Source organism: Heterocephalus glaber, unplaced genomic scaffold (assembly GCF_053883595.1).
Source record: "Heterocephalus glaber isolate CG9 unplaced genomic scaffold, H.glaber_assembly_v1.0 deba00001509, whole genome shotgun sequence".
Classification (NCBI taxonomy): Eukaryota; Metazoa; Chordata; class Mammalia; order Rodentia; family Bathyergidae; genus Heterocephalus; species Heterocephalus glaber.
In genome coordinates, this window is record NW_028258325.1 from 37,890,081 (window position 1) to 37,911,268 (window position 21,188).

The following is a 21,188-nucleotide window of genomic DNA, read 5'->3' on the forward strand; positions in this document are numbered from 1 at the left end:
TTTCAGACCAACTGTAAAATTTGCATTCCCACAAAAAAATATATGAGAGATACAGTTGATCTGTGTCCTGAAAGGTACTTGATATTGTCAACTCTTATGAATTTGTCTATTCTAATAGATATGTAGCAATAGCTGATTATAATTTAAATTTGTATTGCTCTAATAGCCAATGATATTGAAGATCTTTTCATATATACATTTTCCATCTTTATTTTTCATGTGTTTATTTTTACTTCTATTTTGGTCAATTGTCTGTTGGAATGCTTAATTATTTTTAAATCTAGATAGACAAACTATGAATCAAAATAAACTTTTCCTCATCAGACTGTGGGTGTCAGATACTGTATCACAGCAACAAGAAAGTAAGCAGACAAATTTTGGTACCAGAAAATTGGGATGGTTGCTGTGAAGCTACTTGGTCATGCAATTCAGAAGTCTTTGGAACTGGCTTGTGGAAAGAATTTGGAGATGTTTGGAGATGCTGGCTGGAGAACCAGTTCTAGAAAGCTGTGAGTCAAGCTTGATGAGAGAGTCTGGTCAGAGCTCAGAAGACAAGAATGTTGACAGAAATGCACCTGGAAAAGATCATATTCAAAAGGTTTCAGGTGGGAAGGACTCCATTAGCAGGAGGATTCTGGCCATGTATGTGTATCTTGCTCTGGCAGAAAATTTGTCTTCAGTTTGCTCCTGACCAATGACTCTATGGAGACCGAGAGTAAGAGTATGGATTAATTAATCTTGCTGAAGAAATTTCAAGATTGCCAAACATTCAGGCTGTGGCTTGGGTACTGCTTGGGGAATTTTACCTAGCTCTACATTGAAAATCAAATGCAAACAGAACAAAAGAATAATTTAAAAAGTTCTTGAGTTTGGCCAGAAAGGAGGCTCCCATTAAGTTGGAACCTGCAACGATAGAGCAGAGGAGAACTTGGTTACTGAAAGATTAGCATTAAAAAGAGGGAGAATACTATGGAACAGGACAATAGGAAAAATGCCTTGAGGAATTATGAGGACCTGGGCAAGGCTTCACTCTTTACAGGCTCGAACTTGCAAAGGTAAAAAAAAAATTGAGAAGAAATCCCCAGGACAAAATCCTTGACAATGGTGGCAGTGTAGGGGATAGGAATTTATTCCCTAGGATTCAGTTCACCATGTTCAGCCATCCAGACACTCAGAAGCCTTTGCAAACACCAGCAAGATGCAAAAGGGTTCGGTTACTGTTCCAGCTAGTGGCAGACATTGGTGTCATCCATATGACACATGACACCAAGTTTTAGGTTTTAGGTGCATGCAGAATGTAAGAGTTATGAGGTCAGGAAGGCTTCCACTCACATTTCAGATGGCTTGGGAGGTCACAATGTGCACCTGAGAGGGCAGTGTGTGAAAACATGAGTGTGAAGCTGAAAATGCAGTTGAGACTCCAGAAAGTCAGGGAAGGTGGAAACATGGAACATCTGAGGAAAGCTGCAAGCAGTGAGTAACTCTGGCCCAAGAGAGAGTCTTTGAGAGCTACCATTCGAGCAGCTTGTTTTGCACATCTTGCCACAGATCTCCTCCGGTGCTGGAAGAGACTTAATATTTACTCTGCTGGATTTTGGTCTCACTTCGGCTTCATTCCTGTCTATCCTTTTATTTCTCCCCCTTTGAAATGAGAACATTTACCTTGGAGCTTTGTATGACAGTCATGTTTAACTATCTTTTTGATTTTTACAGGGGCTTTCAGAAGAGTTTGCTGTAAACCTCAGAGGAGACTCTGGACTTGGGCTCTTCAGCAATGCTGGAACTGTTAGGAATTTGCCATCTCTTAGAGGCGAATTAAATGCAGTTTTCATAAAGGGATTTACACGAGTATTTTGGGGAGCAGAATAATTGAATTTAATGGTTTGTATCTAGATGTCTCCCAAAGATGCATGCACTCATATGTAAGGCTTTGAAAGGTGATTGGATCATGAGTGTGTGACAATTATCAGTGGGTTAGTCCACTGATTAGTTTATAGCAAAATGTGATGTTGGGAGGTAAGGTCTGTTTTGAGAATGGGGGTCACTGTGGGTGTGGCCTGAAAGGATCTACTCCTTCTTTCCTTAATCACTCTTTGCTTCTTGCCTGCTGGGCCATAAGTTGTTTCTCCTTTGCCATGCCTCACTTGGTACGCTGCCCTGCCTTGAATCCAGTGATCTATGGATAGAAATATCCACAATCTGTGAGCCAAAATAAACCACTCTTATGTTATATTGTAGGCATCAGGTATTGTGTCTCAGTGACAAGACAGTAAGTTACTAAGACATAGAGACTGCAAGTTTTAAAGGAAACATCATGAACTTACAATTATTCAGGGATGTTAATTGTGAAATTTCTATTACATATTCAGGTGCACATTTGAATAGGTGGTTTTATAAAAAAAAGTCTAGATTAAGAAGAGATGTCAAGGTGAAGTATTAATTTTAGAATTGTCAACAGGTATTGGTGTCTAACACCATATAATTGAATGATATCTTCAACAGATTGTCTATAGAAAGAAAGAGATTAAAAGTTTTCTAAAGTAGGAAAAGTTTGCAGAGGAGAAAAAGGAACAAAGAAGATCAGAATGAGTCACCAGTAAGGCCGGAAGAAAATCATATTCTAGAAGCCATATGGAGAAAGTATATTAAAAAGAAGAAAGTTGTGAAAATATATAAAATCTTCTCTTTCAGTAATTTTCAAGTGAACAGTGTTATTAACTATGATCACTGTGTTGTATAATGAATCTCTGGAATTTTTTCTCTTGTCTAACTACAATTGTGTGTCCTTTGACCAACACCTTCCCAGTTTCCATTCAAGCAAGTACTCAGTAATCACCATTCTACTCTCTGCTTCTAATGATAAGTATTGAGGTAATATATATGTTAATGGGCATAGGTTAGCCCACCTACAAAACATATATGTATCAAATATATTGTAACTATAAGTATAAACAGTTTTTAATTGCCAATTATAATAAATAAAAAGGAGGAAGTACTTAATAATTTTATACATTGCTGATAGATTTTATAACATAAAGTTAATCATTTAGATTTTATAATGTCTTTTCATCCCAGCCATTGAACAGACTGATTTGGATAGAGCAGTGGAGGAGTATACTTAATTGTGGCAGGCTTATGAGAGATAAAAGGGAAGAATTATAAATGTAAATTTGGGCAATTCATTTGAGAAATTTTTCTGTGGAAGAAAGCATAGAAATAAGTCAGTAGTTAATTGCTAAAAATGGAGAAAGTAGCAAAAAATATTCATTTATGGCATATTTGTTGTAAGAGAAATTAGATACCAGTATATTTGAAAAATTATGGAATTAATATAATAAAATATGAAAAATAATCATGTAGGATAAATCAGTGAAAACTGCTGGTATGATATTAGTAGGTGAGAAAGAGTATAAGATTTATTGTATAAATGAAGTGATTGACAGTATTTAAGACCGTGTTTATGTCATCTTAATTTGGGGAAAAGAAGAGGAATTGGGAAAGCATCTTGAAATAGAAATTTTCAATGCGATGTTATTAGAAGACAAATAATTATGTGGAGGGCTTTGTTTTTATATTTCATTGGTTAAGTGGACAAATATACAACAGATACATTTCTTTCTGTTCAAGTCTGTTTACTTTGAATATGATTTTCACATACTATGTGTTCAAGAATTGAAAGGCTGAGTAATAAATGGTGAATGGAAAGAGGAATGAAACAGTGAATGAATGAACCCTTAAATTTGCATTGTGGCCATCCTCAAAAATAGCTCCTTATCTACTCACTCATCATGAAAAGCCCAAGAAATTGTAACTAACCAACAAATCTCTTTGTTCCATAATACTGTGCCAGACCAAGCATAGAAATAGTAAAATAAATATACTGAGTACTAATTACATTTCATTTATGTTATTTTTGATCAAAATTGCATTATATTAACTATATTAATCAATTTTTGCTAATTTATATGCCTTTAAAATATGTTAGTTTCAAAATTATATAATACTGTATAACAGTTTCTGAATATAAGTGCATTATTAATCCCTTAGGACAGTATCTGGGTTAATATTTACTGCTACTGAAATGTAAGATGTAAAGCATTGTTACAACCACACAAGAACCACCAATAAGTCTAGTCATTTTGTAAAATAGAAAATAGTAGGTTAATTATGTCTCTATATGTCTTTCCAATGGATCACACCTTAAGAAGCCTAATAGCACAAATGAATATAAAGATTTAATGGAAAGCTGACAGAGCAACAATTGTCTTTTCTTTATTAAATTTTATTGCATTTTTGTCTGTATATCACAGATGTGTATGTGATTGGAGTTATATTCAAATGTTATAATTTATTATTAAATTTACACTTAATTGCACAACACATATGCTTCATTATTGATATGTAAAAATTGTTCTTGTGCTCATAGTTTTGACAAGTTATTAGTCTATAGTTTTGATTTAATTCAATATAATTTATTGTTACCTGCTTGTGACAGTTTATGTCGGTCATTTACAGAAGCCACTATAGAATTCTATTGTTTTAAAAATGTATTTTGTAATCAGTATTTTTGCACCTGGCACACAGAGTTTATTGCCCTGTGAGTATAAGAGATAATGCTTGGTATTCTTCCCTATAAATCAACATGTAGAGTACCCTAAACACATTAATAATTGTTTTCATTTGCTTCTCAGGAGATTTCTTATCTACCATTGAATGTCAATGTGTTTTCAATAAAAGTCAATTTAAATGTTGTCTAGAGTAAATATAATTAATAAATTTTCAGCACTTATTGAAAAAAGCCATATACACTAAAGCTAAATAACAATGCTTATATTTCTTGAACTTTCTCCATTTATGTCAATCCCCCCCTCCATTGATCTGAATAATAAGCTTCAACATATTTAGAACTTGACAATGAGAATAAAATAATAAATAGGGTTGCCAAAATCAAATCTACCACATATCTGTCTAGTCCCTATCTTATTGGTAAAATATAGACTATACTTAAAGCAATCTTGTGCTAATGAACTTCAACCCCAACCCCCATTTCCACTGGCCTCTCTCAGGAGAGAATCTCTCTATTCTTATTACACAGCATTTCTTCAATTCATGCCAGTCTCTTTTGAATTATCTCCTTATCATTTTATATCTCTACGTGGTAGAAGCTTTTGTTGATTTCACTAAGTAGGTGGAAAAAATACTTTCTGTCCACATCATTGAGGATTTTTGGAAATATGCATGAAAATGATATTTATAGATCCTCCAATAAAATTATTTTTATCTTTATAATTTATGTAACTTCAAAAACTTCATTGGTAAAGCAAAATGCTATGTATTTTGAATAAATTTCTGCAAATATCTCTATAAAGTAGCACATTTTGATATTGTAGCAAAGTTGGGGTTACTTTTATTAATTAAAAACTAGACTTTTTTTTGTACAGGAGATCGAACTTGAGTCCTTGCACTTGCACACCAGGCAGTGAAACCACTGAGCTAAATCCCCAGCCTAGACTGGTTTTGCCTTTATAATTTTCTAATGATTTTTCTCAAATATTTGTTTATAATATTTTATTTAATAGTAGATGTGGTTAAGAGAAATTATATCCAGATTCTTCAATGACCGTGAATTAATGATTTGTAGGTAAAAGTGAATTCTGAGATATTTTGACAAGAATCTATTCAAGTTTGTATGAATTTGTTTTTGAATTTCTAAATATTTCATACATTGCAAACTTCTTTATGAAGAAATATGAACAAAATTATTTCTTCTTGTTTGACTAACTCAGAAGGTGTATTTTCACATACAAGAAGATAGGCAGTCATCAGAGTGATTTTTAATTCTTTGGGTCTTCATGAATCATTTATCTGAATGTAATGATTCATAAAATACTAAAGATGCTTGAATTAGTAACCTACACTATAAAAGGGTCACTTAATAGTCTTTATGGCTCATTTTATCTGTGCAATGTGTACCATAAAATACATAGGTAAAATTTATTAGATTGTCGCAAAATGTTAACGACAAGGAAATAATTTCTGCTGATTTTTCCTTTCTGTTTTATGTTTGTATTTTCTCTGTCCTTCAGTAGTTCCTGAAAGTAAGTCTACAGCTGGTTAATATTATCACTTGAGCACTTATTTTATTATATAACTCTCTATTACAAATGAAACATAAATCCATTGGGAAAATATTTTATTTGCCAGCTAATAGACCATTATATTTAGTACATGTTATGAGTAAAGCCAAATATTAGACACCAGCATTTCTGTTTTCATTCTATTTTTAACATCACACAGGCCAATTCTACTTGTTCTTTCTTCACATTCATCTAGAGGCAGGGGTAGGGTAGGGGACTTGGCAAGGCACACTTGTACTTTGGTCAAAAAGTCATACCACAGTGATGTATGTGCACCCATGTTCATAGCAGCACAGTTTGTAATAGTTAAAATTTGGAAACAGCCCAATTGACCATCAGCTGAAGACTGGATAAAGAAAATGTGTTTTTTGTTTAATAAAATAGAGTATTACTCAACCATAAAGAATGAAAAATTAGAGACATTTATAGCTAAATGGATGCACATTGAGGCAATACTCTTAAGTGAAATAAATAGGACAGACATGTGTAAATACCAAATAGTTTCTCTGGTGTGGGAAACTGAAAGACTAAATAAGGATCAAAAGGCATAATAGATATTGTGAACTAGGAAGCAAAGGTCCAAAGGGGAAGAAGATTTGGGAAGGATTGGGGAAAGGAAAAAAGGGAATGGAATTAATATGAGAAAAAGAAAAAAATGGAAATAAAGTCTTTCTAAATAGGGAGGAATACAGGGTTTGAAGGGAGGGCAGGGGAATGGGGAAAAAAATAAGAACCAAGATACATCATTTAAAGGTACAAATTTCCAATGATGAATGTCATTATATTGATATCTAAAATGTATCAATAAAATTATTTTTAAAAAGACAACTGCTTAAAGAAAGTCTAAATTTACCTTTTTTTTCTATTAAAATAGAGGGAAGTTTTCTTATTTTCTAAATGACCATTTTCCCCAGTATTGTTTGTTAATGAAGATGTTTTAATTTTAAATTATTAAGTATGACAATGTGATCCAGGACTTATGTATATGACCAAAAGTAAATATTTTTTATGAAATTAATTCTTCTACTTGTAGATAGATATCTATATAAATAATTTTAAATAATAATAAGAAAGTGTATTAAATATGTCCACAGCAGTATTTTTTAGAGAAAAGATTAAGAGTGCATGGCATGGAATATAGTAATCATAGTTCTCTATATAAAGAATTTTTAGATAAGTATTAAAACTTAGGGGACCAAGGATTTAGCTCAGTGGTTTCTCCGCCTGCTGTGAAAGCACAAGGACCCGAGTTTGATCCCTGGTACAAAAAATAAATAAATAAATAAATAAATAAATAAATAAATAAATAAATAAAACTTAGCAGTTGGGCATTTGTAAATAACTCTGACTAGACAATCTGCACTAAAGAATTAAATGAAATAGTTATTAGTGCAGGAGTGATTAGAAAGGCACAGTGGTGTAAGCCTATAAGCCAGCCCTTTGGGAAGCTGAGCCATGAGGATCACAATTTTAAGCTTAACCTAGGTGACTTAAAAACTTACTGAGACCCTGTATCAAGGTAAAAAATTAAATGAAAAAGTCTGGGGATGGAGTTTAGTGTAAAGGTCCTGGGTTTAATCCCCAGTACAGAAAAAATATAGTTGTGAAAGTGGAGCACTTGAAAATTTTGGACATATCTGGTGCAAATTAAAGATTTTATGATGAAATCTTGTATAACCATACTTTTAAATTTTAGTGAAATATTGGAAACAAAGAAGACTAAGAAGTCATAAAAAATTAGGAGGAAATAGTGCAAAGATTTCAGAGTGCAGAATGTTAAAAGAGTGAGAAAATCTTATGTAGAATGTTCATGACAGGATCAATTTATGTGCCAAACTCAAGTCTAAAGGATCCCTCATAAATATACCCACCAAAAATTTATTACAACTTTTCTAAGTAGTATTTTCATCAGATACGGCATATGATCAGAAATATGGTAAATGTTTAAAAATTTTTAAAAATTATTACAATAAAAAGCACATTTGCATTACTGCCTCCCCAAATAATCCCTGTAACTTCAGGCATACTTATGCCATTATTTTTAATACTTTCCAAAGCAGTTTTGGAGTTTTCTTCCTGAGTATCTTTAGTTCTGTGTTGTGGGAGCCTCAATGTCCTGAATCAATAAAATGTTTACCTTCATTGATTATTTTGACTTTGAGAATGAGCTAGGAGACACATGGTGCTAGATCAAGTGAACAATATGGAAAAGGACACAACATAATGTATCATCAGCCTGACTTTTCACTGGATAGGACTTGGAAGCTGCATTGACTGCATTTTTTATCATACCTTGTTGAAATATGCACATTAAAGATTTCCAAAACTGATTCAGAGTGTGACATAAAGGATGAGATAAGTGTGTTTGAAATGAGGGAGAGTAATGTGAGAGGAATAATGGTAATTTTTCCTTTATTATAATCATTTCTTTTAAAATTATATATTCACCATGTATTTTTTTTTTGGTACTGGGGATCAAACTCGGGTCCCTGCGCTTTTCACCAAGTATTTTAATCACACATTGTACAATGTAGATTCCCATGAAATAGGTAATCAATCAACATTTTGAGCATTATAGAAGACTTCTTTGATTGTTCTTTACCTTGTATCTGAAAAAAATATTGTCTGCAATAATAGTTTCTCTGGTGTGAGACACTGAAAGTGTAAATGAGGACCAAAATGTATAATAGATAATGTGACATAGGAAGAAAAGGTCAAAAGGAGAAGGGGAAGGGAAAGGAGAAGTTGGAGGGTAAGGGAAGGGAAAGAAGGGAAAGGAAAAATATGAGAAAAGGAAACAAAGTCTTAGTAAATGGGGAGAGGTACAGGAGTTGAAAGGAGGACAGGGGAATGGGGAAAAAATAAGAACCAAGATTCATCATGTACAGGTACAAATTCCCAAAGATGAATGTCATCATATTGTATACCTAAAATGTACCAATAAACTTAATGAATAAAAAATATATTTTGTCTTCTCTCATTGCTTTTTCATGTAAATGGACAATTATTCTATTGCTTCATATCATGAGAACCACTCATAATATATGAGACATATAGAAGCAGAAGTACCTTTTCAATATAGAAGTCTCTTGCTTTATTTTACATTCATACTATTGTCTCTATTATTGAAAGCATCTGTTTTTCATGGTTGTTTTTCATGGTTCTCTTGGAGTTTTAATGCTGTCTTATTTTTCATTTATGTAATTATAGTACTGATTTGGCACAAAATTCTTGTGCCAAATAATCTTCATTGTCATGCTGACTGGATTAGGAGAACTCTGGAGAGATTCTTGGAAAGATGAGGCAGTAATTTCATCAGTTGTTTAAGTCATTGATGAGTTCACTGCTGAATAGGCTATTAGGAAGTGAGGCCTACTTGTAGGATGTGGGTCTTTATGATGTGACCATGGGAATGATAGCTGACTCATGGCCCTCTCCTCTTGGGATCTTTTCCTGCTGCCTGTATCCAAGATGCCATGAATTGAGCAATTTTCCTTCTGCCACATCATTCTGCCATGATGTTTTGGCCTTGGAGCCACACACTAAGGATAAAATCCATCAAAACTGTGGCCCAAAGTAAGCCTCATCTTTTTTGAGGATGTCATGTATTCTGCCCTTGAAATGAGAAAGCTGACCAATACAGATAATTGGCCCCAGAAAAAATTGGTATCATTGCTGTGACTCTACCTGACCATGTAGTTCAGGAGATTTTGGAAATGGTGTCAAAAGAAATTTGGAAACATTTGGAGATGAAAGCAAGAGAGCCCTAGAATATCATATGCAGAGATTAATAAGGAATTGGTGTAGGATCTCAGAATATAATGCTGATAGGAATGTGGGAGTAATGGCCAGGCTCATAAAGTTGCATATGGCAATGGTTGCATAGTATGGGAGTTGGACTAGGGACTATGCATATTATATTCCTGCAATGAATTTATCAAAGTTTTGTCCATGCCCTAAAACTTTGTGTGAGACCAAGTTTCTAGGTAGTGGCCTAATTAATCAGGCAGAGAATACTTCAAAGTGGGCTAATGTTCAAGCTTTAATATGAATGCAGTTGGATATCTTCAGCCAGATTTATAATGAGAATTGGAAGAAAGAAGCAATACAAGTATTTGAGAAACTTTCAGTTTTTGTAGGAAAGAAGTACGTACAAATATTGGAGATAAAAGAGATATGGCTACTGAAGAGGTTAGCCCTATCATAAATAAACAAGTTAGTTGGAACTGGGACAAGAAGAAAGATATCTTGAGGAGATCACAGTAATCAGCAAGATGCCACCTATTAAACATTTAATTTGAGAAGATAGCCTTTAAATTCCCTTTTTTGAAAAGGGCCATCAAGGGAATTGGTTCCTCAGGATTTATTTCAGCCTACTCAGCTATTCAGACATTCAGAAGTCACTGCAGCCACGGTTCAAGGGAGGGGCACTTTGTCTTGAACTTGCAGCATATCTTGACATCATCCAGATGATGTTATTTTTCAGGCCTGAAGAACACAAGAATTGTACAGTCACAGACATGTCCACCCAGATTTCAAAGGAAGCCCAAGGAGGCCAGGAAAAAATATTTCAGAGTCCCATTCAGGAGACCCTGACAGGGCAATGCCAAAAGCTTTGAGAGTGAAGCCAAATCCACAGTGGAGACTCCATGAAGTTAGAGATGGAAGTTTGAGGAAGAAAGCCACAAAGAATGAACAGAAGCAGCATCGGAGTGGCCATGTGGGCTTCATCTGACAAAGTGTTAGGGACAGAGCTTATCCAGCTCTTTGGAGCTCATATCTTGTTCCCCTAATGCCAGATATGGAGCTACAGAACTTAATGTTTTCCCTGCTAAAATTTTGTCTTGATTTGATCTGATTGCTTTCTTCTCTGATTCTTCTTTATTGGAATGGGAATGTCTACATTGTGTCATTATATCTTGAGATTATATAACTTGTCTCTAGATTTTTTACATCAGCTCACAGAAAAGAGCTCTCTTACATTGCAGAAGAAACTGGATTTTTAAGCAATGATGGAAAGGTTGAGACTTTGGGGATTAATTAGTGAAGGTTTGTTTGTACACAGGATGTTTACATTATGTTAGGCAGAATTATAACTTTCTTATTTTGTTTATTTGGAGATAAGGTATCATTTAAGGTGATGTCATGAAGTATCAAGTTGACAAGAAATAGATTTTACCTGTGAAACTCAATTGTCAACTTGGGTTGCCAAATGGAAAGGTAATGGATTCTAAGGGCACTGACCTCATCAGTGGGTTAAGCCATCAAGGAGCTAGTTACGATAAAATGGTATGGCAGAGGAAAGCTGCTCAATTCATGGCATCCATGATCTAGGGAGTAGAGGAAGAGCCCAAGAAGAGGTCACAGAAAAGATCCCAAGGTCACTTTAACCAACTAGTTCCACATCCTAGTAGTTCATTAAAGTATGAGCTCTTTGATGGCTAGTTCATTGTTGCTTCTCAACCTTTACTAATAAATGTAGAATAAATGTTCTGCTTTTGTTTTAACTAGACATTTCTTTGCTTCACACTGGGATTTATATTGAACATTTTGAGTTTTCTTCTATGAACTCCCTGCATGTATATCTGTATTGATTCACTTATGCATTATGTATATTAATAATTTATTTCAAATTTTGCAAAATATTTTTTTAAATATTGGTGCTTAAATTTTGTTTACTCATTTTAGTAGTGCTTAATAATATTTATTCTCTGGACAATATTGCTTTTGTTTATATAATTTTGTTTATTCTGTTCCTCTCATCTTTAAGACTACATATTTCAACTATATGTTAATTATTTTATTGGCTTTATATTTTTATATTTATATCTTTATTTTTCAAGCATGATTTTGTCTCCCCAAAATGAAGCAAAAATATGTTTGATATTAATTTAATATATATATATAATATATATTCTAAAAAATGCTTCATTATATTTAAGCATGTAGTTGATCTTACTTCTGGACTTGATATTCATTATTAATCTGATAAGATATTTTCATGTTAGAGTGATTATGCTTTGATTGTTGTTGATATGGAATGTGTTTTCATACAACAGTTACAACCAGTCTGACATACGAACAATTTGGGTTACAACCAGAATTTTAGATCTCATTTACAAAGTTTTGAGTTAGGACCTGAATGCTGGCTGCTTGTGCTTTCAGATGGTCTCGGATACAAATTTAACCTTAAAGAGTTCTGGAAGGACATTACAACATCCTTTCCTGTGTAGGGTTAATTGAAAAATCCTGGGCCAATGTCTCTCTAAGGATACTGAGATCTGCCTGGAAGAAAATGTGGCCTAAAATTATACAGAGAATTTGAAGGCTGTGTAGAGGAGCCTGACCAACTTGAGAACAAATTGAGGTAATAAGTGAAAGGTCCGCTATATTTGGGAAAGCATACCTTCATTTTCAATAAACATAGAATGTGAAATTTGTTTCATGTATGTATTCTGGTATAGTAATTTTGGGTTTTTTTTTCAGGATATTTTTGGTACCAGGGTTCAAACTCAGTACCTTGTGCTTGCGAGGCAGGCAGGGTGGTACTGAGCTAAACCCCCAGCCCCTGCTATAGTAATTTTGGAGAAAAATAAAAGCACTTGTTACTGAATTTCCAGTACATTTATAGATTTATAATTTCAACTTATAATTTTATTATGTCAGTTTTCAAAATGTGGCATCATTTCACCAGTTTTCAGTTTTTTTTGTAGTCTTCACTCAATTTGTGACTAGGGATTCTCATCTTTTTAAAAAATAAATATACCTGTATTAAATGCCCACAGTGAAGTAGTTATTATGTGTCACAAATACGTACTGATAATTTTAAAAGAAAAGATACTCCAAAGATATAGTGAGATCAGGTTACAAGGTCAGATGTAGGACACCATAATAGTTTTGGTTAATTCAATATATACTCAAAATGCAAAGTATTAATATTTCTGTATGGACAAATGTCTATGTTTTTGTTGTTGTTGTTTTTGGGTTTCTTTTTGGTACCGGGGATCAAACTCAGGACCTTGTGCTTGCAAGGCAGGCACAATGCTACTGAACTAAATCCTCGACCCTGTGTCTTTGTGTTTTTATGAGTGGATATATATTTGTGTACACAAATGTATGTATACAAAACAAAAAAAATCCTCCTTCCTGTCTGCCCCTGATGGGTACTTTTTCACACTCAATACTTTTTTTTTTAAATACTTAGAAAAAAAATCCTTGAATCTTTTTTTATTTTCACATCTCAGGTATTTAACACACAATTGTGGGTGGTTTGATGAAGACTTTGTAGTTTAGATGAAGTAAGTCTGAAGAATTACCTAAATATCTTGCTTGCAAAGTGATGATTAGAAAATTTTTGAAATTTTATTTACTTGTTGTCTTTCTCTGACTGCATCTTTATGCATCTATTTATTTCTTAAAATATGAGTATATACATACATCTCATATTAGTGCTTTTTCAAAAAGGGAATGTCAATGAGAGACGATAAAAAACAATGGTGGCATTTGGACATTTAATGTTGCATGCATTTAAATGAGAAACTACAAAGTTTTTAAGTTTAAAGTGATCAATACTACTGTTAGGTATTAATTTGCCCAGTGGTTAGTATGTCAGTAGTTGCTACCAACTAGCAATGAAAATATAGTAACAAAGTTTTCAGAATGAAAAATTCATTTTCTGTAAAGTGTTTGTCCTTAGCTTCTTCAGGTATTAGCATTATCTGGTAACTATATTTATTTCTGTCCTCTATTAAATCCAAGATACACACACACACAGAGTTTGTCATTGAGGTCCTCAAATAAGATGATATGTGTCTTGAATTGAGAAATAAAATTTTCCCATTTATTTTTAGTGCTATCTTCAATGATGATTGTCAGGAATGTGGGTATACTTACTCATGCTGTGATAATTAATGCATGTCTAATGTTAATTACTAATTGTACTTGTCACGTATTTGGCATTATTTCCTGTAGCACATCACACTGTGAAGTATATTTACACTGAATAAATTCCTTCCATTCATACTAACACTGAAGCAAAGCATAAGAGCATACCATTTCATATAAGTCACAAAGGCTGGATTCTGAAGAAACTTCCTGTCACTTGTGCAGCTCACTTAAACATTGAGAGGTTGTGTACTGTTGAGTGAGATGTACCAAACATTAACTGCAAAAAAACAGAATGCAGAAATCTTTCATTTAATAAAATTGTTTCCCTTTCATTGTCTTTTACCCACATCATCTTTCCAGTGATAAGTATAAAATATTTAAATACAAATACCCAAGAAATCAAAATGCCCAAATATATGTATGAATTACCCAGTGAAACCAAGCAGTCTGTGATGGGGAATGTCAATAAAATTAAGCTACATAATATATAGAGTCAGAAAATTCAACAAAGGTATTGTAATCTTTGAATAATTATTGATTTCTAGTCACAAGAGGGAAATATCTATTTGCCGTAAAATATTTTTCTTTTCTTTCTCCATTAGCTCAGCAGGATGGATAAATCCAACACACAATTAATCATGTATTAGCCTCACTTTAGCTAATTTTTTTAGTTGCCTTTATAAAATGAAGAATATGCTAGGAAACTTGTTAGGCTTAATTACAGCATTTTAAGTGTTAATATTTTGTAATCATTTCTGGGATTATAATTTTACTTCATATCTAGATTTTCACTCATTTAAAAAGTCTATACTTCATGAAATACAGTTTTTTGCACAAAGATTTTTTCTCCTCTAGAAAATGCATTAGACAGAAAAAATTTCAATTTACAAATTTTGGATGCTTTCATAGGACAATTTATTTTCTTATTTGCTTATTCTAATTTCACATTTTTCTAGGAGATCATCAGTAGCAAAGCCACAATTATTATAAACAATTTAATGTTGTTGATTAAGAAATGAAACTTGTCCTTAAAAAGAATGTATTTTCATTGGGTGATAAATCTTTTATTTAGGACCTTTAGGATGACAATTTTAAAAATTTTGAAGTAAATATAACAAAATCTCTCAAATAATGTTATTGATAAGTGGTGTCACAAGAGGGGGAAAATTTAGAGTGTACAAAATTTCAATATGCATGATAAATGTTTTAATTTAATATTTTATAAAGTCAAATTTAATGTAAAAACATCCATGAAGAGAGAAGTAACAAACCTCTAAAGAAACTATCTGTTCCTGTAATTGCATGTCTCAACTGCACTCTAACCCCTGCAGAGATAATATCCAGATTTTTAAAAATTTTGTTCAAAGGAAGAATTCAGTAGAATTGAGCAGTTTAACTTTTAAACATTAAATGTCAAAGTGATGCTACTAAAAATCACGACCATTTGTGGTAACCAAAAATAAATTCACAGAAACAGTGTGAGAGACAGATTGCTGGTATTTTCCTATCTTTCAATTTTGAGATTGGAGGAAATTAAAATTTCAAATCAAAATTAGTATTTTTATCTTATTCTGTATACTTAGGGGGTAAAGCATGATGTTTTAATATCTGAATAGTAAACTGGTTACTATCATAAAGCAAATTAACACATTCATCATATCAAATAGTTATCTTTTTCTTGTGTATATCATGAGTAACTTAAATCTTCTCTATTAGCAAAAATCCTCAATTTAGTTATTAATTATACTATTCCTGCGATACATTAGATCTCTCAACTTAATTTTTTACAAAACCCAGAAGTTTCTCTTCTGAATATATAACCAATAGAAATTAATCCTGTAAATACTAAATGTACTAAAATCCTTTGATTCTTATCTTTCATTATTTTTTAGTCATTCAAATTAAACAAACAATCCATATATGTGATAGATTCGGTTATATTTTTAAAAATGTAACATAATACCATTAAATAACTTTATTTGATACAATTTAGTATACACTATTTTTTACAAAGATTTTTATTTTATGCTTTGCTAAGAGCATCATATTTTTACAATAAGAATCATCTGGAAATTTTAGCCATTAAACAATGAATAAGTCATCAAGAAATCTAGTGCTAAGGGAAGCTAATCCTTTACTTGAGAAATGGGGTTGAAATTAGTAAGATCATTTAGTGAAAGCAAATAAAGTGTATATTGAACATCTTCATTTCTAATAAAACATTGAGTTTATCTGGTATTTTATTCCTCTTACCACTTTTGTAGCACTGCATGGTTTATTTGGTCTTTGATCAAAATTCTACTGTTGTTTAAAATCTTGAGTTTCTTAGGTGAAATTGGATATAAAATTGTTTAAAAGAAGAAAGTAGTAGACTTAGGAAATAAAAGGACTCAGATTGAGAAGATGTTAAATATAGCAGATTTAATTTAGTGAAAAATTGCTAAAGTAGAGTTTCAAATGAAAATCGGAGATAGTTGAAATAACTGAACTGAAAGCAGCCAGTTGCCATAGTAATAAGAAACAATGACTCTGGTACTGATTGAAAGGAACAAATCTCAGAACATACACAGGTCAGAAAGGATGGTTATCTCTGAGAATCTTTCCTTTTTTCAGTTTTTCTTTCATAAAGCAAGATGGGAAGATTGAAGGGCAGGCAGGCAGGCAGGAAAGCATGAAAATTACAAGTGAGAGAATTCTTCTTGAACTTAGCTCCTATTAGCAGAGGGTCTGTCAGAAACCATGTAGTTCATGTGATAGGGCAAGTACCATTCTTAATCAAAAATTTAAAGTTGATATGGGATGGTAAATAGACTTTTAATGAGTCTTATCTTTAATTGACTTGGTTTAAATGCATAGCCAGATTTTCTGGATTTAGCCATTCATTCTTTTATAATGAAACTTTTAAGAGAAATGCCCACAAGTTTCATGCAGGGAAAGTTTCAAATATTGTTGTCCCTCTCTCTCTCTCTCTCTCTCTCTCTCTCTCATATGAACCAAAGATATCACACAAGAACCAAAAGTCTTTGCAGATTGGGACATGTATCTCTGTATGAAAGAAACAAGTGAGGACTCCATATTTAACTTTATTTGATCCTGTTCTTTCATCCCTGGGAAGCTCCTCCTCCACTATGACATTTGTGTACTATATCAGGAACAGCGCATGGGTAAACTAATCACTAAAGAAAAATGATCACTGTTTTTCTTGAGATTGGCAGAACTGTAAAACATCTTAGAGCTCAGTAAGATCACGTATGTACAATCTGGTCACAAATCAGCAACTAATAGTAAAAAAGCGCCCACTGGTCTTCAAACATTCATCACATGCCTATATAAATGACTCCTAAATCAGCTACCTGGCAAGATGGGCTTTGGACAATAGCCATTCTTACTCATTTCTGAATAAAATGGTCTTCCTTATCTAAATACCTTGTCTCTCCGTCTCTCTCGCTCTTTTTTTTGTGTGTGTGTGTGTGCAGGGGATCGAATTCTGGACCTTGCGCTTGTCAGGCAGGCAGTGGAACCACTAAGCTAAATCCCCAGCCCTAAATACCTTGTCTCTTAACTGAGCCATTGTGTAGTGTGCAAGTAGACTGGTCTCATAAAACCCGATGAAGCTCATTGAACAAGCCGGCAGCTTTGGAGACTTTTGTGTGATTTCTTCACCAGTTGAACCAGGCCTGCACTCAAGCAACTTTGTCAAAGGGATCTACAGTTGGCATTGATCTTGGCACCATCTACTCCTGTGTGGGTGTCTTCCAGCACAGGAAGGTGGAGATAATCGCCAATGATCAGGGAAACCGAACCACCCCAAGTTATGTTGCTTTCACAGACACCAAATGACTGATTGGAGATGCTGGATAAAATCAAGTTGCAGTGAACCCCACCAACACAGTTTTTGATGCCAAGCATCCAATTGGACGAAAATTTGATGATGCTGTAGTCCAGTCTGATATGAAGGATTGGCCCTTCATGGTGGTGAATGATGCAGGCAGACCCAAAGTTCAGGTTCAATGCAAAGGAGAGACAAAGAGCTTCTATCCAGAGGAAGTATCTTCTATGGTGCTGACAAAGATAAAGGAAATTGCCAAAGCTTATCTTGGGAAGACTGTCACCAATGCTGTGGTCACTGTGCCAGCTTACTTTAATGACTCTCCGTGTCAAGCAACCAAAGATGCTGGAACTGTTGCTGGTCTTAATGTACTTAGAATTATCAATGAGCCCACAGCTGCTACTATTGCTTATGGCTTAAACAAAAGGTTGGAGCTGAAAGAAATGTGCTGATTTTTTATTTAGGAGGTGGGACTTTTTATGTGTCAATCCTCACTATTGAAGATGGAATCTTTAAGGTGAAATCTATGGCTGAAGACACTCACTTAGGAGGAGAAGACTGACAACCAAATGGTCAACCATTTTATTGCTGAGTTCAAGAGCAAGCATAAGAAAGACACCACTGAAAACAAGAGAACTATCCATCATCTCGGTATATTCATGTATATGAAGGTGAGCCTGTCATGACTAAGGATAACAACATGCTTGGCAAGTTTGAACTCACAGGCATACCTCCTACACCCCGTGGTGTTCCTCAGATTGGGGTTACCATTGATATTGATGCCAATGGCATTCTCAATGTCTCTGCTGTTGACAAGAGTACAGGGAAAGAGAACAAGATTACCATCACTAATGACAAGGGCCATTTGAGCAAGGAGGACATAGAGCATATGGTCCAGGAAGCAGAGAAGTACAAAGCTGAAAATGAGAAGCAGAGAGATAAAGTGTTCTCCAGGAATTTACTGGAGTCCTATGCTTTCAATATGGAAGCAGGTGTTGAAGATGAGAAACTTCAGGGCAAGATCAATGATGAAAATAAGCAGAAGATTCTTGATAAGTGTAATGAAATCATCAACTGGCTGGATAAGAATCAGACTGCAGAGAAGGAAGAATCTGAACATCAGCAGAAGGAGCTGGAGAAAGTCTGCAATCCCATCATTAACAAGCTGTACCAAAGTGCAGGTGACATGCCTGGAGGGATGTCTGGGGGCTTCCCTGGTAGGGGAGCTCCTCCTTCTGATGGTGCTTCCTCAGAGCCTACCATTGAAGAGGTTGATTAAGCCAACCCTAAGTATAGATTTAACATTGTTCCACACAATAAAACATTGAAGGACATAAATTTGTAGCAAATTCTGAGGCAGTTGTTAAAGTTTAACTTTTGCAGTAAAGTATTGGGCATTCTCAATACTTGAACATGGAACATATGCACAGGGAAAAGATAACATTGCACTTTATAAGCACCATATTATAAGTGGAAATGCAATATCTTCAATACAAGTATTTAAAATTCACATAAACACACACACACACACACAAAACCCTGATGGAGCAGTTGCTTAGCATGCATGACATTCTTGGCTAAATTCTTAGTATTTTAAGCAAAGGACCAGTAAACTGAAATATGATGAATATAAAACATTAAAGCTCAACCTATTAAATATTGTCTATAATCAGTTTTTTTAGCCTGGATTTGCTCATGGCCAAAGTTCCAATATACAAACACACACACACACACACACACACACACACACACACACACAGAAAGGAATTCATGATTCTGTAATAAACAAAAACATAAAATATTCTTTCACTTAGACCACCTTGTGCTATAAAATCAGTTACTCCCACAGCTTTTGGAAACATTTTTATAATTTAATTAATGTTTACATTATTTTTAATAGTATAATTTTTGAAGGAAATTAATTTGTATCTAGATTTCCTCAATCAGAAGTGAGACAGTAGGCCTGGAATTAATAAATGAATAAGCTATGTTTGCATTCCAATAAGAATAAAATCAAATACCAGAAGAATAGTAGACTCTGTGAGTATAGGGTAAAATTTACAGAATTATTTATTAAAATATCCCATAAGAAGCATGAATTTATTGAATCTACAATGAAGAAAATATCTTTATTTGGAAAAAAATATGCCCCCAATATCACATCTTCCCTTCAACACAAATTACATTATTTGTGTGATATATAATGTAGATAAATGCAGAGATTTCTTAGTTACACCAGGGACAGAGGATGGTATGCATCACATTCTCTGATTCTTTTGCCATCATCCACCCCATTTGGCATCATTCGTGGAAAGAGAAACTTTGGTAACCTATTTAAGAATGAGTTTGGTTCCTTTCTCTATGCAAATGTCAAGGTATGTTTTTAATATCTCTAGATATTAAAATCAAATAATGCTTTCCTTTGATTTCAAAACAAATTGAAGAACAAAACAAAGCAAAAAGAAACCAGTATGTGGAGAATATGCAGAAGTAGACACAAAATTAGAGTAGAGTGGTGAGGAAGGTAATGCAGCAATCCAGCCAAGATCTAAATCATTTTCTTTTTCTTTTTTTTTTTTGGTACTGGGGATTGAACTCAAGACCTGGCGATTGTGTGGCAGGAGGAGAACCACTGAGGTAAATCCTGGCCCATGATCTAAATCATAACAGTGGCAATTTGGTGAAATTAGGAAGAAACGGGAGATATTTAGATGATAGAATTATCAGGTTAAAAAAATGTAGTAGTTGCTATAGCAAAGGAAAAAGAGACAAGTCATGGAAGATTCATTCCTCTATTTTGTACACAATTATTAAAAAATTGTAGCTCAACTGAAACTAAGGACTGAAGTCAAGGAAAGAAATCACTGAGGGTGAAGAAGCTGTGATAAGTAACATGTTCAAGACTCACTGTCACTTTATCCTCTGAGGATCTTCCATTCCAACAAGAAGCTCATAACATTCATCCCAAGGTGATTTACTCCCCAACACACAGAGTAGTGAGGAGAGTGGGGAAAAATAAGGAAATCAAATGAAAAAAACTCAACACAATTGTTAATTTTCAAGGATGTGATACACTGAATATATTGGCATGTATGAGGTAATTTCAACATAATCCTTAAATGACAGCCTCTTACATTCTTTGAAAATAAACTAGTTATAAAATCTTATTTATGATTGATCCATGGCTGCTATGCTCAAACTACAAGACATAGTTATCTGCTGCTTCCAAAGATGAATTTTCTTACTGTAAAAAAGAAAGATCCACCCTGCCACTCCTGGCCCAGAGGAAGGGGCTTCTGAGCTGCCTTCCCACTGCTCCCAGCTCAGAGAAAGGG

General features: G+C 33.9%; 1 pseudogene; it reads left to right on the forward strand.

The window, feature by feature from the left end:
- The first annotated feature begins 478 nt into the window (after window positions 1-478).
- On the forward strand, window positions 479-19,132 carry LOC101701369 (heat shock cognate 71 kDa protein-like; annotated as a pseudogene).
- The last annotated feature ends 2,056 nt before the right edge of the window (window positions 19,133-21,188 follow it).